The 19,600-nt window shown below is 42.3% G+C and overlaps 1 protein-coding gene across 10 annotated transcripts in view; it reads right to left on the bottom strand.

Annotated features, from left to right (window-relative positions):
* Positions 1-18,985, bottom strand: part of KLF12 (KLF transcription factor 12) — a 236,064-nt gene extending 217,079 nt beyond the window's left edge. For 8 of the 10 annotated variants that reach the window (XM_069009020.1, XM_069009059.1, XM_069009064.1 and 5 more), the window contains exon 1: positions 18,897-18,985. The gene's annotated coding sequence lies outside the window, so the exon portion shown is untranslated. Of the gene's footprint in view, positions 1-18,690; positions 18,773-18,896 lie in introns of those variants that run through there. The other 2 variants (XM_069009033.1, XM_069009028.1) reach the window with 2 other exon arrangements.
* Positions 18,986-19,600: the final 615 nt, after the last annotated feature.

Raw genomic sequence — 19,600 nt, 5'->3', positions numbered from 1 at the left:
TCTATCAGAGGATGTTCATTTCAGACATTCCTCCGACTTTGTCTCAAACCAGGACACCCACCAATGCATATTTTCAATATTCCCTGTACACCAATGCAGGCAGCACCCTGGCATTTTCAGCAGAGCACCTGGCAGTAGTTTAACACTTCTGAGCAGCACAACCTTATTCCCTCTTTCCCTGCTATTCAATGAGTCTTGGTCTTGCTGCCCTTACTCGGTTATTTTCTGTTATCCTCCCAAATAGCCTATAAAGTGGAAACCCTACCAGTTCTCATGTTCACTACGAAGTTACCAGATGCTGTGCTCCACTCTACCTCCCACTGCCTCCCTACCAAAATCCACTTTGGTCATCCAGCAACTCCCCTCTCAATTGCTCACCTTGTTCCCAACTCTTCCCCGTTTTAATTCAATTACTGATTAATTTCAGAAAAAAAAAAACACCTTTAACTCAGTAAGAAGCAGATGCTCCTTCTCCCTCCTCTCCATTCCCACCTCCATCTCACCCCACCACACATTGAAAAATACTTATAACGCTCCAATTAAGACTAGATTCTTAAGTCTTGTCCACAAAATCTCAACATTCGTAAGTTTGGGACTACCACCATGACTAAGTGAGGTGCATCACAGTGTATGAACTGCCCCATGTCTTTCAATGTGATTGTCTGGACAACATGCTCATTTGTACATTCTACAGTATTTCACAACACCTGCAATGTTTCAATTCTAAAAAGCTAGCCAAGTAAACACATTTCCTATTTTGCACAGACATTCTTCTGCAGTTTGCTAACTAAAGAGGGTGTCTGGCAGTATCTCAGATTTGGGGTTGGTTTTTATTAAGAGTACACTGAAACTGGGCTTTTTTAACTCGCCATTTACCAAATGAATCTCTCTTAAACCCAGTATTTAATATTCTCCCAGTAACTTCACTATTTACATATGCCCACTCCAGTATATTGCTGTTTGGTGAATGTATTTTCAAGTCATACAGGGTGCAGATCCGAGACCAGACCAAGTAAACCTGAAACCAAGTCCAGAATAATTAGTTCCTTTCAGTCAGTGAGAATGACTCTGTGGGCTTTGCCAATTCTACCATAACTTCTCTTCCTCATCCTTTCCTCTTCTCAGAGGAAGCCATCTGCCACTGGCTCGAACCTCACAGTCAGCAATGACAGCTTGGTAACAAACACGTAACAGAAGACATGAAACAGCCCTTTATGATTCGAAGGACTTGGCAAATCCTACTTACCTCCACACTAGCTCCTCTCACATAGAATCACAGAATGGCTCAGGTTGGAAGGGTCTTTGAAGATCAACTAGTCCCAAATCCCCCTGCCATGGGCAGGGACACTTTTCACCAAACCAGGTTGCTCAAAGCCTCATCCAACCTGCCTTGAACATCTCAAATGGTGATTTCAGCTGCAATATGAAAAACATCTTATCATGGAGCTGAAAACGAAGTCTCCATCTTCCTCTAGCAGACATAGCTAGCTAGCTTTCTTTTTCTTTCTTTCTTTCTTTCTTTCTTTCTTTCTTTCTTTCTTTCTTTCTTTCTTTCCTTCTTTCCTTCTTTCCTTCTTTCCTTCTTTCTTTCTTTCTTTCTTTCTTTCTTTCATAAGCGGTTTACAGATAACACAAGTGCTCTGTCCAGAAAGCTTTAACACCTTGTAGCTCTCATGCCTGGTAAGACAACTGGCTGATAGTCAGAGATTCCACACATTACAGGCTGAAGGTAAGTAAGAAAGAGATACTTACTTTCTACTTGAATTGATATTTCTCTTTATCTGTGGCTTATGTCATCTCTCACTTCTTTCACCACCTTACTCCCAGAAGTCAATATAACCTAGAGGAAGAGCCAATGTATCTGAGGACTGACACTGTGCTGGAGCTGCTTTGGAGCCACCACAAAGCCAAGAGGTGCTCTAAGCCTCCCAATATTATACAAGCAACAGCTAAGCAAGTATCACAGTAACTCTTTCTAGAATCTATCTATACTAGCTAGAAATAACAAGGACTCTAAAACTAAAAATTGTATCAATATTCTGCCAGAAAAACAGTGAAAATAAGAAGTTCCCTTCATGTTTTTACAGGGCTGAGTTTTTGCAACTACCAATTTAGTGCTGATGCCCCAGAAAATCAGTAAAGAGCAATAGGTATAAGGGTGTATTTTTCCCTAGCTTCTCCCTTAGAGGGTGCATACCTTATATGGCTACTATTCTAATCACTTAAAGTGAGTGATACTTGAAAGACACTCATCATATTACGAAATGAAAAAACCCAGAATAATAAAAGCAGTATCACATTGCCATCTCATACATTTTTATCTTCTGCTTTTGTATTCTGAGAACTCTCTGTACATCTTCACTGCAGTTATCCCTTCATCCTTCAAAGTTTAAGTTAGTGACTTCTCTCCAGATTCCTCTGGAGGCATTTATCTTACAATCAGTCCTGCAATATGAAATTCAGTTTGTATTGGCACAACGGCTTCACATGGAAACAATCCAAATTTTAGCAGAACTCTTACACTGTAAACCCTTGTTCCCATCTTGACTGACTTTGCAGTAATCCATGTAGTTTATCTGGTTACACAAAGAACTAGAGTTCATTAGATATAATTATCTTCCTATTAGTATTTATGCTTGCCTTCCTAAGCCTTCATACTCACTTTTTCAGCCATGTACACAATCCTTAACAAACAACTCCATATACCTGTTCTAACTTCAGCCATACACAACTCTACCTTCTGCTTTGATTATCTTAATAAGACGAACTGCGAAAATAACGCAAGTTAAGAATAACTCAGTGAAACCAAAGAAATTTGGGCAGTTTCTTCATCCAATCCAGTCTGCTGACAGCAGAAGCTGTCTGAGTGACAGAGGGAGATGCACCACAGGAGATGGGTGTTAACAGGAACCACTTAAGCCAGCACTGACACTAGGAGAAGCACAAATTAAACCACAACCAGCAGCACCTCAGTTAGATTGACTGAACCAAGATCTGCTCCTCATTAATGAGTGCACAGACGCAATCCCTACCCAGCAGTCTGCACTCACAACACATATGCAATACTCTTCTGTACACTTCTTCTCTCACATTGATGCCCCTTTCCATCCCCCAGCACTCATCTAACACCAACTTCGAGATAAGCTAACAGTGTGCTCCAGGGAAAAAGCAGCTTTCATTTCAAAAAATTTAATGAGGCCAGCAAGACCAAGTTAAGATCAGCAGTCTTTAAAAGTAAGTGTATATGAAAATTCCTATACAATAAAAGTAAGTTATCCAGTGAATGTAATTTACTTAAGCTTATCACACCATCTCTTGTGTGAACATGACAAGGAGCATTCAAACCATCCTCCACTGAGTTTTAAAACATTTACAAGATACAAATGATAATTTATGGTGTCTAAACTTCACCAAGACAAAGTATTCCAGGTTGCACTCCATCAGTTGTAAGGCACTAACTATCTGACTTTTAAAAGGATCAATTTTTTCATTTTGTCGGGAGTTGAGCTGTTCAACACAGGTGAAACTAGAGCCAGGGCTCCCAGTTTAGTATACATTTTCCAGTAAAACTCAGATTATTTCCAGTCCTCCAGTATTCAGAATTGGCTATTACACCAAGAAACACAGAATTAGTATAAATGTCATTTCGTGGACACGCAGTGACTTTCAGCACGGCCTGAACTCTTTAGAGATATTAATTTAAAAGCCTGAACCAACAGTTTAGGATTTCCTCTAAGCTGCAGCTTTCTCAAGTCAATATTTGTAAATCATGTTTTATGTTTCCAAGGAAACCAAGTGGGTAATACCTCTTGCAAACAGCCTCCTTCAATACACTTTTCATGGCTACAAGGCTCACAGAAGTTATTCTCAGTCTGACAAAGAAGTTACGCTTTTCCTTATATCTTCCAAAAAAAATAACAGCATGCAGAGGCAACTGAAGAAATGTACATATCAAGCATCAACAGAAATCTCTCTGGACATCTGAAGCCCACATCTTATAACCATCGTATTACATAGCTTTTGTACGTGTTTTTCCCAATGGTAGACCTAAAAGAGTCCTGAGTAAACAGCATTACATTCATTTTGCACATGTAAAAATGAGGCGCTTCTTAAACGACTTCCAAATTATCACTCCTACGGTGTGCATCTCACCACCCTCTCTAAAAACACTATTATGCATCTCATAGTAAAGTTCAAATGTTAATGAAGATAGAAATCAAATCTAGGAACAGAGTAGCATGTTGTAACAGAATGCTGCTTACTTGATCTTTTCTCTACTATTTTTCTTATTTGACAGATATTTACAACAATTTAAGGCATGACTGCTTACTGCATCCTGCAGACATAAAATAAATGGTGAGGAGCACAAAATATACTCAAAGTAATTTTGTTGATGGGATCTTTGGAAGAAGCAAGATTATAAGTGAAGTAGCAATAACATAGTATCTCCACCTGAAGAAGAAAGGAGGAAAAAGTAAAGTCTTAAATAGAAATAACAAACTTATGAATTCCACTTTGATAAATGTGAAGCCTTAAAACTTTAAAACAAAATGCCTGCAACAGTATTTTTGTGCTCCTGCACACTGAAGGCAGATCAAAGCAACACAGAAATCCTTTTTCTTGTCTGTTAGAAGTTCTGTAAGACTTCTGTTTCCAAAAAGCCATGTGTTTTTAAATTATGTATTTAGAGAATATTTTGTGTCCAAACATTCTTGCTGAAAAACAAAGATTCTGAAACTTCACCAAAAGAATCCAGACTAGAAAAATACGTATCACACCCTCTCATCTGCTCACATCTACCTACAAGAGACCCTCAGGAACTGTTTTAATACACAAAACTCAGAGCTCAAGATGCTGCATTTTGCTTACTCAGAGAAACTCAACACTGGGTAAGACAGCGATGCTCTTGGGTGGCTCAGGGTAACCAAAGAAACACCAGCCCTTCGAGAACCTCCTCCAGATGCAATATACATCAAGCCAAACTCATGGACTTCAGCTGTAGCAATTCACTGCATCCAGCACGAATCTGCAACTTACAAAGACACATACTCAAGAACAGCACACAAAATAAAACCTTGAAGGAGCAGCCAGAAGACTTCTGACATTACAACAGAGGATTGTTCTAGTAACAAAAATGAATCCATTGCAACAGAATCACTTAACACAACATACCAGGCATCACACCAGGTACATAAACTTCTTTGGCAACCAGTGAAAACCAGTTTCTGTCTTGCAACAAGTCTTGGAAGTTGTCTGAAGAATAAGAAATGTCATTTCACAGCTCGTGACTGAGATGATAGTAATGGACAACATGTTCAGTGGATAATAACCAGTCCCACAATAAGAGAAATCCATGTTGCATGGTAAGTATATTCAGCAGCAAGTAGTTTTCAAAAGACCTTAAGTCAACACTGAGCAACAAAGGGCTGTTTTTGCCACCATTTACACATGAAACACACACCTTCACTCTTCTTGGACCATTTCTGTCTTACCCACACCCCTTAATTTAGTAGTTTCTCTCCCCTGCATCCTGCCTTCATTCCAGAGAAGGGCAACGTACACAGAGTCCAAGAGCACAACAGGGAAACAGATGGGAAAGAACAGAAATACTTTCCCAAGATCCTGGAGGCAGAACAAACACAAGGACACATAAAAAAGGCAGCCTGCACCCAGACTGCAAGGAGAGGAAAGGACCCCTGGGACCCTCCTGCCTGATTACAAGTGAAGTCATGGTCACCTCAAACCTCAGCTGTCCCAGTTACACAAGAGCAGGACACAAAAAGCATCTGACAGCCTGACCTAAATGAAAGAAATGGAGTCACTTTCCATGTAGCAACTTGTGAGGTACCACAAGCTTTTCCAAAGGTAATAAAAGACACCAGCATTGAGCCACCACGTGCAGCTCCAGCCGCCTGTGGCACCAAACCAGAAACCAACGGGTTACTGCTTCACCACGTTGTTTTCAGGAACTGCTGCAATAAATCCTCAGCAGAAATTCAGGGCTCCAGGGATCTGTAACATGCTATGTCACCTAAAACATGAAAATGTAAATTAAGGTATGACTGGTTTTTACATTTAGAATTATGCAATGGAAACTAATGTTGCATAAAAAAACCCCCTAAAAACTCTAAAGTAAAAACAGATAGAAGGGCTAACAGTTGTTGCATAGAGAAAGCAAGAGCAACATTACTGGTGAAGAACAAGAAACAACACCTAAACATTCCACTTGAGTAAAAAAATGAAATCAGTATTAGCCTTTGCAGGGGAAAGATTTTAAGCTAATGACCACAAATCCTTTAGGCTCACATTTCTTCTTTGCCACACAAAGCACTGTACTCAGATGAAAAAGTTCAAAAGTTCCATGTAGAGATGTTCATGAGCCTCATTCAGGAGGCTTGCACACCACTGCCAGATAGTATAGAGCTATTTCTTAATGAACTGGTGGTTCCTAAAGAACATAAGGATCATAAACAGTAGCAAGCCCAATGGAGGAAAGTGCAAGCATCCCACTGAAAGCCTCAACAGACACTGGACTGAAGAACAGTCCATCACAGAGGAGGAACTGGAACAAATGCTGGAACTAAGTCACCAAAAGTCAACTGGATCATATAAAGGTGGTATCTTTCCTCACAGACCAATTAGTTTTGCAGTAGCAGTGTACACGGTGATTGTAAAATTAGCTTTGTAATGTATTTCCTTTTTTAAAACACAGATAAGTAAGCACCCATTTGTATTTCTGTCAAGAGCACAAAGAGATATTCTTTCATCACAAAATCTCTGTTGTGTCAGGATTTATTTCTAGTGCTCTTTACCTGGTTCATTTTGCTCTCAGGCAGCTTGAAGCATTAATAAAACCTTTCCTCTGACCACCACTTTCCAGTTTTCTAACTTGCTGCACAAGGCTTGACTGCACAATGGTCCTTGTTTCCAGCCCTGATCCTTCTCACAGGATCTGCACTAGTTACGTCAATTTGCAAAAAGAAAGCAAAACAGACAACGAACTTCCTTCTCACTCCTTCAGGAAGAGGCAAATTACCTTTCCAACTGTAATGTTTTTTGATAGCTCTGTCCTACATCATTTTGCCTGGCTCCATGACAAATAAAAGTAGAAAGCAAGTTACCATACTGAATGAAACTACACAATGAAAAAACTGGCAAGCAAAAAATCTTGCTTTGGTCTTTAGTTGTTAGTCCAAGAAGTTAAGAGAGGTGGCAGGGAAAAAAAAAAAAAGGAGAAAGGCCCATCTTTAGTTTTCCTCTAAAACAAGGTTACTTATGATCACAGTTTTAAAGTCAGAACATGTAGAAATTAAGTTTTATTTAGATAATTGTATCTCTTTGAAAAGACTGAGGAAATAGAGCAGTGTATACCTAAGCATTGAAAAATGTCTCCAAAAAAGATGAAATAATTAAAGTGAAAAGGTCCAGTTTGTTTGAGAACCAGCAGAACCTCAATTATAAAATTACTGTTAAAGAGTAAAACTTCCCCAAGTTGAGCACAGCTCAGCAAAATCACCTGGTATTCCTAGTAACTCTTTTAAAACTGGTATGATTAATGAAAAGCAGTTGCAGGGGAGAGGGAGCACACTATCCAAATAACAGCATTATTACATTTGGAATGATCTTGAAAACACATAGGAAGGGGAAAAAAAAAAAAAAACAACAGTGTAAGAGACTGGAAGGTCTGGGAAGTGCAGCACAAGGTAAGCACACCAAACACTGAGCCTGGGTGCTCCTGCTCAGCTGGTACCTTTGGCCAACAAGTATCCTATTTCATACTTTAGATAATACATTGAATAGACATGCCCAAAAAGGCACCTGAGAACTGGGGTGTCAGTGTCATCAGCTGAGAATAAATTAAGTATTTGAAAAATCATATGCAGTTTCACAAAACAAGAGTAGTAGGCCAATCCTATATTTTGACAGTGTTTAGAAGGAGCAGGCTAACCAAGGCTGCTCCAAAATCTGTCTGGTAAAGAAATGGGTTTCTCCTGTAACATTATTTTATGTCCCAACAAAAAATTCTGACTCTTATTTAAATTTTTCACCAAAATTACATTTGAAATTATGAAACCAATTTACATTCTCTCATCAATGCTCAAGCAGTACTCATTTGCTGTTAAAGTTTCAAAGAAACTACTCACCCTATAAAAACCACAGACTAAACAAAACTGAAACACAAACTAATCAATAAGCAGGTGTAAAACAGAATATCTTATTTCTCACAGCTTATTCAACCACCACACATTACTGGATCATTTAGACATCGAAAAATCTACCATGAGCAAAAGAAACTAGGTAAATATGTTTCTCTTCCAGTCTTTTGATATAAACAATATACTGAAGGGTGATACCTACTAGTTCTAAACTCTCCAGGGTATTTTTAACAGAAACTGAGTTTCTCTTAATAACTAAGTACTATTTTTCCTTTATTCAATATAGAAGTTAATTATAACACTAATACATTTTAAGATATTTGAAGTAATCTGGCACATCAAAAAGAAATCAAGATATTATCAAAAATATTTTAATGATATTTTCCACTGTTTACAAGTTCCAATTTCTAAGTATACTTGACAAAGTCAATTGTAAAATTGATCTACCTAGTAAATCAGAAACACATCAGTCATATTGTAATATTAAACATCTGAAAATTCAAACACAGCAAATGCACATTAACTCCACAAACTTTTCAAATATACAGGTATGCATACAGTGCATCCCCTCAAGTAAAAATTTGAGTATACTCTGCATAAAGACTATTTCACCTGCTGTGCATCAGAGCACTAAGCATCGCTTACCCAACAGACAGCACTGGGAATGGAAAATGAGTAAGAACTGCAGAAACCAAACAAGATTTAAACTGATTGTTTAAATCAAGTTTTCCTGCCCACTACTTTGAAGTCAAAATGATTTAAATCAATTCACCATCTTTAACAGCCACAAAGTAAAATACTGTTCAATTATGCATATTCTGAAAATGAAGACAGAGAAGGAATTGACAGGAGACTGGTTGACCACTCATTTAAGAGACAGAAGTACAACAAGGTTAAGTGGCTGGAAGCCAAATATATGGATAAATTCAGGGAAGAAATAATGCATAGAGATTAGAGTAATTATAACCACTGGAACAGTTCACCAAACACGACAGTTGATTGCCCACTGTATAAAGATTTTTTACATTAGAAACGTCTACTCACAAAATGTTCCAGTTCCAAGAAACCGTGCACAGTTTGTGCAGGACAAGCTGATACTCTACGGATGGCATCATTTAAATTGAATTAGATGATCACAATGGTCTTCTCTGATATGTAAATCAGTGAAACTACAATTTGATCCCACAGTGAGGTATTATATATAATATTTCTTCTCACTTCACTAAGTCCTGCCTCCAGTGAATGTAACTTTATTCAATGTGTACACTTCCTGTGCTATCTGCTTAAATGCCAACCTGTCCACCCCCAACTAAGACTCTGAACATCTGTGCCTAAATTCGAACTTGTTCATCCAGGCAGAAATCCCTAAAAGTCTTTGCAACTTAAATGTTGGTTAAATGTGGCTTTGTGGCTTTGCTTCTTCTATGGCGTTTCAGTGCTGTCAAGACACTTTTAGGACACAATTCCTGTACTTGACACGGCTGCCAAACCTCAAGCTTCAAAAGAGCTGCAGTCTAGTCATTCAACTTTTCAACTGAAAACTCTATAATATCTGACAAACACTGACTGGAATTACTGTTTTAGGTCATACCAAATGATTACCATAGCACGTGTCTCATTTCTGTTCTCTACTTTAAAAATTTGTTACAAATTCTTTGAGAGATAAGAATTTTTGGGGTTTTGAACTAGTTTTAACATTGTCTAACACAAGGAGAATATTTCCACTGATTATTTTCATATTTCTAAAACGTAACCAATACGAAGAGACTTTTCACACTACCCTCATGTTTCTATTTTTGATATCACAGCAATATGTAAGGAGTCAGCTTGGGCATAGGAATAACCCTGGCATGCTCTGGTCTGCTGAAAGACATTACAGCACCCACAACAAAATGCAGGGGAGCACCTCCGTCCCACCTTTCCCCCTCTGTGCCATGGAAAGCCATGCTTTCAGGAAGGCAGCCCTGCTCAAAGGGCTTGGCAGTTAGGCACTAAACAACTGAGAAAATAACCCTTATGCAAAGCAAGTAGCAATTTTAGCAAATATATATATGCACACATATATATAAATGTAATCTATAAAGGCCTCTTTGGTCAGATGGCTTGAAAACACAACTGTACGAGTAGAAATGTTAAGAAAAAACAGGGGTGGGGAGTAGTTAAAGCTGCTACGGTTTTCATTAAAGGGAAGCCACTTTCAAATAATCCAGAATCCAGAAAATGTGGCTGCAAAGAAGAATTACGAAGCTTTTTAATGACAAAGTTATCAACAGAAGGGTTACAGCAAGAGGAGGAGAGCAGCATTCCTCGCCCAAAGAGAGGCCGGGCAGGGCTGCTGCCAAGAGGCAGAAGGCAGCGCAATAGCTAAACACACAAGAGAACTGATGGATGGGAACATGCAGCATCAACTGCAGTCAGAATCCATCACAAGAAGAAACTTCCTTCTTTTGCTCTAATTCCTCTTTTTTATTTCCTTTTTGTTTAAGGCAAGAAAAATAGATGTGTCCATGAAAGCCACACAAGTGGAACTTCAGTAGTATTTGGGGGCAAGGAGGGTGGGATCTGAAGGTACAAATATCTTCCATTTCTGTTGATGAACTTGAGGCTATGCCCTCAAGAGGACTTGGGTACCAAACCACTGAGCTCCTGATGGTGTCCCTACTATAGAAAATCCCAGCCTGGCTGGGTCTACCTGTTCTCACAATATATGGGCTAAGTTAAACACCAAACAACTAAAGCCACAAGAAGAGCCCACAGAAACTGCTATGCCTTCCTCACCACCACCAAATCCTTCATGGCCTCCAGTGCTTCTCCCAGGATTTTAGCACTGCAAGTGTTCTCTCACCTATTTTTTACGAAGTACAATGTACTCATTTACGTGTGAACTAAACATCTGAGACTTCCTGGACTGGCAGCCAACAGGTTTTCTGAAGGTCTTTTGACCATGAGAATTATTCTGGTGTCATGATTTTAGTACACACTTCTGAGACAAGGATGAGCTAAGCTCTTTTTTTGGAAAAGGAAAGTATTTTATTCAAATTATCCACCAGAGCTGACTTAGGCAGGTGTCTGTGATTGCTATGCATAGAGTCCAGCCTTCCACCCCTGCCTATCCCACATACTTCTTTAGAACCGCAATGCAAAGGAAATACTGTGTTCCTAAATCCAGCAACACGTGAAACCCAAAGGAGAGCACATCTCCGGCAAGCACGAAATAAATCTACTTTGGATACTGGCTGTGATGCAAAGCAGAGAAAGTGCACTAAATCTCATTATTTTTTTCAGTTTACTATGTTTAATTGTTTGATGTGACTATTGTAAACTTTATCCCACTAAAGTCACAATCAAAAATTACAAATTTACCATCTTCTCAAAATAAGAGGTCTCCAATTATTAATATATACTCTTTCAACAAAGACATTTTAGCCAAACGTCGATTTAGCTGAATATAGATCTCAAAAGTAAAAGTGAAAATGGCAATGCTATCAGAAATAGCAGCCTCCAAATCTGCTGCCTAACTAGATGAACTTTGCATGCTCTCACTTTCAAAAGCTCATTTTTTCCTTTCAAAATTGTGTAGGGCACTATCTATACAAAAGATCTCCTTGGCTAGACGGAAAAAGCAAAAAATCAAGTCACTTTGTAACTGTTACCAATTTATAGAAGGTGGAAAGGAATGTTTTTCTCTATTTTCTTAAGAAAAATCTTTTCATTTCCCACTTGCAATTTTCTTGCAATTGAAAGATTCTCTGAAAAAGGAACTGGAAGAGCTCCAACTACTGTCCAACACTTTAAAAGATTTTAAAGTGTCATCAATCACAGCTCTTTACATGCTCTTCTAGAGCACTGCCAACCCATACTTGAAGACTAACTCAAAACTCTTCCATGCCAGCATTAAACACTCAAAGAGAACACCAAAAAAAATCCCATTTCTGTATTATTCTGATTTTAAGTTAAGTCCTGCTGAGATTCCTATCAAATGTTACTACATAATACTCATAGTTATTATCTTCCTTTTTTTCTAGGAGGAATTGGCAATTGATATCATTAATCCTAAATATCTCAGTGGCTACCTCAGATGACAACTTATTATTACGTCTGCTGTAACAGGTCCCCTCAATTTTTAGCAGACCATCTGAAAATTCTGGTACCATGGGGGGGGAAAAAAAGGAATAACATCCATGGTATATAACAAAAGTCACAGGTATTCTTTGAAACTGATGTAACAAATTTCTAATAATGCATATTCCAGTTACCAAACTTCAATCATTTCAACAGAAATGCTCACTGACTGGTTCTTCAAAGTTTGATTTGAAAGTATCTGAGAACACACCAGCCACTTCTGACAATTTTGGTAGTGAAAAAAAAAAAGCAAACAAAAAGTTCAGTACTTTTTTGTAAAGAGTACTTTTTTGAAAGATTTTCCCTCAGGGATCCACAGAGGGAAAATGCTGGAGGACAGACAGTTGACTTCACCCCTGTCAATGGCAGCCTATCAAGACTTGAACAAAGTATATGAGAATATGAGTTCACTCATGCCCAGGAAGGCTTCCAGAGCACACTGATAGTATCTCCAGCTCTGCGAATGGACCTGACCTTATTTCCAGCTGGCCTGAGCTCTGTGCACACACCCTCTGCACCCACGCAGCCTGCCAGCATCACTGTGCTGCTCATGCTGCTGTCAGGGACCTGTAAGGCTCCAGAACAGAGATGCAACATCACCCCCAGAAAAGCCCTTCCTGGACGAGGCAGAGAAAAAGAAATTATTTAGGCAATCAGCAGCAGGATCAGCACTAACACGCAAAACCTTGTGCTCTTTGACCACTGCTCTGACCACTGGACAACATCCTGCATTAATAAGGAATTAGGGTCACTGCTTACCACCTTACAGAAAGGGTAACAAAGTGCCTGTCCCAGGTGACGCATGACAAAAGCGAGACTAGAACTCGGGTCTTCCGACATGATACATCATCTGATTAATTATCCCCTTTGCAGCGCTGATGTCCAAGGTCATTCATTTGATTGTTCTATGTTTAAACAACGAGAACACGCTCGCCCCACAGCCAGGCCAGGAACAAAGCTCGGGATTTTTGAGTCCCATCATTACTCTGCTATGTAGCAAATACCGTGCCAGCCATTAGCAAAGAGCACGCCTCATTCCCGTCCTGAAGGCTGGTTCACAGAGAGGACAAAAGCTTGCTACTGCTAACCAGACATTCCTTAACTCAAGTGGTGCTGGTCTGCGCTGCAATTCCAAAGGCTGTCAATGCCAGCACTGCCAGCCACCCACAAAAGGATTAAACACCACTGCACGAGGGCATTTGTTTTAAGAAACAAACAACCAAAAAAAACCCCCAAATCTATGTACAAATAAACCAGATTTAAAAGAAAGCACAGACATTACTAGGATCGCATTCAGAGGGTAAGAAATGTCGATGTGTGACAGTCTTCACAGACTTTATTTAGTATCACTGAGTATATACTTTTAATAGTCTTTAATCATAGCATCTCCCTTGATCCTAACACACAGTTTTAGTTCCAATAAACCTTAGCTTTTGCATCCTTGTGATTTTACTGAACTAAAAAAAAAAAAAATTAAAAATTAGCAAGCCAACACCTAGGTAAGTCCTACCCTTGTAGCTGAGGCTGAAGGGACTCTTCTGGCACAGGAGCTGATGTGTACAGATGTTTAGGGCACAAAGAAACAGACAGTATATGGCATACAGTCCCTGAATATATATGACATGACTTTATGTATTCACTCCCAAGTTTTGTCATATATTTGAGAAATACTGGGATAGTTCACGCCACCATGCCATCCCAAAAATGCAGGCAATTACAGAAATAGCTACAGAACCAAGGCACGCCATAATTTAAAGCTGTCTTCTCCAGATCAAAACACATCATTACACAGCATAGATGCAAAAAAAAAAATTTTATATGATGATTTGATTTTGGTTTAGTCCAAAGTTTAGATAAGGCTTTCTAATTAATATGAAGAGCTATTACAATGAACTCAAGAAAGTCCACACAAGCTCAGTATTATATAAAGCATGGGTATGCTTTTTGGCAAAGCTACATTCATGTTCCCTCTTCTTTCTATCTCTCAGTATTATTTTAAGAGTTCTCTGTAGTCAAAAGGTAAATAGAACTAATTAAAGAACAATCTACCTTTTTCGTGTTGTACAATCACAGAATACTCTGACTTGGAAGGGACCTGCACGATCATTGAGTCCAACTCTTAAATGAATGGCCCATGCAGTGACAGAACCCACAGCCTTGGCGTTAGTAACACCATGCTCTGACCAACTGAGCTAATCTCTTATAGCTGTTGCTTGGGAGCAAACAAGAGCACAGACTTGGAACAAACTTCAAACCTATCAGTCACACCAAACTTTGCAGAAGTATGAAAAAGTTCACATATTTCAGGGCACAAAGTCCAACCAAACTTTCCACACAGAAGAGAGATTCAAAATGCGAACACAGCACAATTAGCACTCGCGTTTATATACATACATATTTACATATATACATACCCACATATATATAAGAAAAAATCAAAATTGACTCCACAACTATCCTCAGATTGGTCCAATTTTACCTACTTTTGCAAGAGTGCCACAAGGTCTCATCAACACTTCGATCAAGTTTGTCAGCATACCTCTGTCTAGCTTTAAACTAAATCATTTTGACACTGAATCATCAAATATGATTTTTGCTGTTGTTTGGAGTTTTTTTGCCTTTAGTAGCGACTTCAAAAAAAATCATTCAGTTGAAGCAAGAGGAATGTCTAAAGTTCAGTTGTTGAACATAGGGTAAGGTTACATATGACGAACAATGTTGACAGTGCCCTCAGTAGTACAGTGCAAAAGCATTTCTCCTTTCTAGTGCAAGCATGAATTTAATTTTAAAAATATAATTCTTTTTTACTGCATTGGAAAAGTAGTCATTTCACGCTTTCATGTTTTTGCACTTGCAAGACTCAAAACTTCTCTTACAGATACAGCACAGCACAGCTTGCACAAAGGAAAGGAAAAGCCACAACCTGGCTGCTCAACACTTTACTTAACATCTCACTTTGAAACAGCATGTTTATTACATGTTTTCCTCTTAGCAGAAAAAGTGAGCATGCTTGTGTTTGCAGCTCCTCCTCTTTCAAAGATGCACAGCTGCAGCTGTAGTAAACAACCACTAGTCAGGAGCTGAGAAGGTCAAAGTCTGGGTGCTGCATCCATATCAGCTTTTCTAAAAACAAAATTTTTATTTCAGGAAATTAATTTTTTTACTCATTTTGTGGTTATGTCAAGGAAAGGCAAACCAAAATCATTCTCCAACAAAATAAATCAAGATACAGTATTTTAAAAGCCATAAGCAAGACACTTCAATAAAAGTAAGTGTTTTCATATCTCCATCTTTATTAATAAACAAATACATCATTCACTCCCATTTTACTTGATTCGAACTAAGACTTGGTCAAAATCAACCTTGTACTGATGAGACCTGTCCCACAAAGCAAACAACATGTACTGAAGGAAAGAGCAAGGAGGTTGGCCACCCAGAGAAGTGGTGCCAGCAGCTGTGCAAGGCTCACACAGGTCATCCAGCAGCCTGAAGCAAGAAGGCTACAGCACTCTATCTTTGGGAATGCTTGCATAAGTGGACATCATGCACCCAGCCATGAAAAAAGGCACACAACTTTCCATTGTTTTATGGACCATCCAAAATCTAAACAATGGGACAGCATAGCAGCACTGAAACTCCATGGGAATTACATGGACCTTCTGCAACCCTCCTGTGCAGCAGAGACCTCCCCAAGGACCCAGGAAAGGCATTGCTCATTTTCCTCAAATGCATGGTCTGTATTTCTATTTAACTGTGGTGGTTACCATCACACACTGCCTTGGTCTAGGCAAAGAAGAAAATGGTCACTACCACAGGGTTCTGCAGCCCAAGCCCTTTGCTGACCCCATTCTAACATCTCCCGGGGGAAGAGCTATTTCAGCCCCACATTTCTGCCTCCTCTCATCTGGAATGAAACTCTGCTTGTGCATGTTCAGGTCTGGTTGATCCTGACAGAAACAGCTGGCAGAGGACTCCACGATTAGCCTGTCCTGGAATCTTAAAGTTTATTTTTAAAAGTTGTTACACAGAGTCTTCTTGGGCTCTCAGGGGCCTTTCCAGAAAAGGTTTTTCTACAAGAAAGCAAAAAAAAGGCCTGGAAATATTATCATGAACTATGGCTGGGGGAAAAAAAAAAATTAAAAATACATCATTTCCCATCCCCCTATTTACATGTCTAATATTGCCTCACTATGAGAAGCAGAAAACAAACAGTATCTCCCATATCCTAAACTCCTTCCCAGCCCATCCAGCATAGGTGCACTCACTCATCAAATGACCTATGGCATACGTCTTTGTCAAAAAGCTATTTTCCCTGCAAAAAAAGGTGCTTCTCAGACTGCCCCTCTCCTCCCAGTTCCAGGCACCAGGCACAGTAAAAAAAAAAAAACAAAAAAAAAAACGGGTGGAAAAAAAATACTAAAAGGGGAAAGAAAAAGAAATTAGAAGAGGAAAATGCCACCACTGTTGTTCTGGAGGCAGTGGCGGGGAGCGGGTGGGGTGCTGCCCCGGGGAGGGGCGCGCATGGGTGTCACCGAGGGGGTGATGTCATCCACCAGCCTCCAGCCCGGGCACCTGCCAGCAGCAGCGAAGCAGCGGCTGCCAAATCCTCCGGCAGCACGGGGAGGGGAAAAAAAAATAAAAATACATTAGAAAAAAAATCCGCAATGTTTCCCTTCGCTATGCGCGGTTGGTTTGTGACGATAGGTGACATGCCAGCTTGCAGACAGCGGTTTCAACTTGATTACGTCCCATTAGAAAGATATTCAAGACACTCCCCCTCCCCCAGCACGAATAATATGTTAAAAAAAAAAAAAAAGCAGACTCGGTTTATGCAGCCTTACGTCACTATTAAAATGCTCCTATCGCCCCATCTGTGACCTATTCAGCACAGTTACTAATCCCACGCTGCGACCACTTTGCTGTTCCTGTGCATTTCAGAGTTGTAGACCAACCAGAGAGCAGAAAATGGAGCCCATATGCCAGCGCTATATAAAGCAGCCTCGCAAAGTTGCCGCGAATTATCTACCTGCCGTGGCGAGACGAAAAGTGAAAATCAAAAAAACCAAAAAAGGGGTGGTGGAGGGAGGGAGAAGAGTACCATTATTTCATTATGGATAATTTAAAAAATGAACTATTTTACTGTCTTACTCAGGGGGAGGGGGGCTGCCAAGAGCTAGCAGGATCTTACAAGCTCTGTACAGACCCCGATCAAGTGAACTTCTTCAGTGCTTCCTACCGAAACGGCTCGTACCTCCTCCCCAAGCGCATAAAACATCTTATTTCCCATGCAAGCCCGTCTGCGGGACTGAATGCCACGCCAAGATCCGGAAAAAAAAAAAAAAAACCACACACACACACACACACAAAAAAAACGCTCTCTGGATCGGAGCATCGCATCCCTGCAAACCACGGGGAGGGGAATATAAAATAACGCGTCTGGTAGCTCCTATCCGCCTCCCACAACATCCCACCACCAGCGGTGGTGCAGGATTTTGGGGGAGGCGGATAGGAGCCCACATCCCATCCCAGAGGAAATTTCATCCCAGCAGCGGAAAGCTTTCGGAGGGCTTTACAGGGTGACGCTGATGCCATGGGGTAACCCATCTCCCGCAGCCGCTCTGGGCACACGCTTTAAATGTAAATACCAGCGGTTTGCTCCCCAAGCTCCCGACTTCTGCAAGAGCGAGCATTTGTTTCACAGAAGCTAATTATTTTTGTAGAAGGTAATACAGCACTATACTCTTTTTATTTTTCCCCCCATAGCGTGTTATAGTCCGATTTTTCCCCCCATACAGTGTTATACTCCGATTTTCCCCTCCACAGAGCGCTACACTTTGTACTTTTTTGTTATTCGTTTTTATATATTAATTGCCCAGCCCCGAATGCGCAGGGGGGCCGCCCACCCACACCCCCCCACACCCCCCCCCCCGGGGACGGCAGCACAAAGGGCTGGGCGCTCCCAGTTCGCATCTCATCACTCCCCACTTATCGCTTTTTATTTTTTCCCCCGCTATTTACACGCCGCCACCCCCACCCCTTTTTTCCCCCTCCTAAAGCCTCAGTGGGAAAGTTGAGGGAAAAGTTCGGGCCGGCCCTTAGCACTCTACCCCGGTATCGCTGCCTCCGGGGCACCGGGAGGGATGGAGGGAGGAGGGAGGAGGGGATGGATGGAGCGGGGGAGGGAGCGGGGGAGGGAGGGCACCGCCGTTAACCCCCGGCTCGCCCCGGCGGCGCCGGGGGAAGCGGGGGGGCCGCCCTGCCCCCTCTCTTTTTCTTCAAAATTATTTAACTTCAGTATAGGAGCGATTTTTTGTTTGTTTGTTTTTTTGAATAGAGGGCCGGCTGGGACAGCAGCAGCAAAACCCACACACGTTAGCCGTTTATCCTGGTAAGAAAGGGAATCGGCACAGACCTGAGCAGAAGCGGCAGAGCAGGAGAAGAAACTGTTTCCTTCCCTTACACAGGGTCCCCCCTCTCTGTCTGTCCGCCCGCCCCGCGCTCCCCAGGCAGTGCCCCGCGCACTCGCACCCCGCACCGGCGGAGGCAGCCGGCGGCAGTCCCCGGGAAATGAATGGGGGCAGCCCGGGGAGCCGCGGCGCTCGCTCGCCGCCGACTTACCCGCGTCACATGATGAGCCCGGGCAGGGTGGGCCGGGGGTGGAGGCTCCCGGCGCCGCCTGGCCGCGCCTCGCGTGGGGCCGCCGCGACACCCCGCCGGCCGCTCAGACAAAGGGTCCGGACCAGTGTCCCCCTCCCCAGCTCCCGGCCCCTGCTCCGGCCACGGCGGGCGCCGGTGGCGTCGCTGGCATGCGGCGCGTCCCCGCCCCCACCGGCAGCCGGGCGGAGGGAGGGGAGGGAGGGAGGGGCCGCGCCCCCGCCCCGCGGCCGCCCCGGTGCGCCGCCCGCCCCGCCCCGGGGGGTGGGGACGGGAACGCCCGGCCGCGCCTCCCCCTCCTGGCCCCGGCCCGGCCGCGGGGAGGGGCAGGGCAGCGGGGCGCCGTGGGGAGGGGCCGGGCGGGGCCGGCAGCGGGGGCGCGGGGGCGCCGGGGGGAGGCCCAGGGCGGGGGGGTGCCGAGGGCGGGGCGGGGTAAGGAGGCACCGGGGAAAGCTCAGCAGGGTGCGGGGTCATGGGGGAGCCCGTGGGGAACTCGGGTCTGTGGGAAAGCCGAGGGGACGCTGAGGGGGGCGAGGCAGTGGGGACGCCTCCGGAGGACGAGGCGGTGGGGAGCTGAGGGGAGCCCCGAGGGGACGACACGGGGCGGTAGCAGCGCTGGAGGGGCCCCGGGGGGACACGCGGTCTCGGAGGGGCGTCCCGGCGGAAAG

Source organism: Aphelocoma coerulescens, chromosome 1 (genome assembly GCF_041296385.1).
Source record: "Aphelocoma coerulescens isolate FSJ_1873_10779 chromosome 1, UR_Acoe_1.0, whole genome shotgun sequence".
Lineage (NCBI taxonomy): Eukaryota > Metazoa > Chordata > Aves > Passeriformes > Corvidae > Aphelocoma > Aphelocoma coerulescens.
This window is presented reverse-complemented; position numbering and strand designations above follow the sequence as displayed.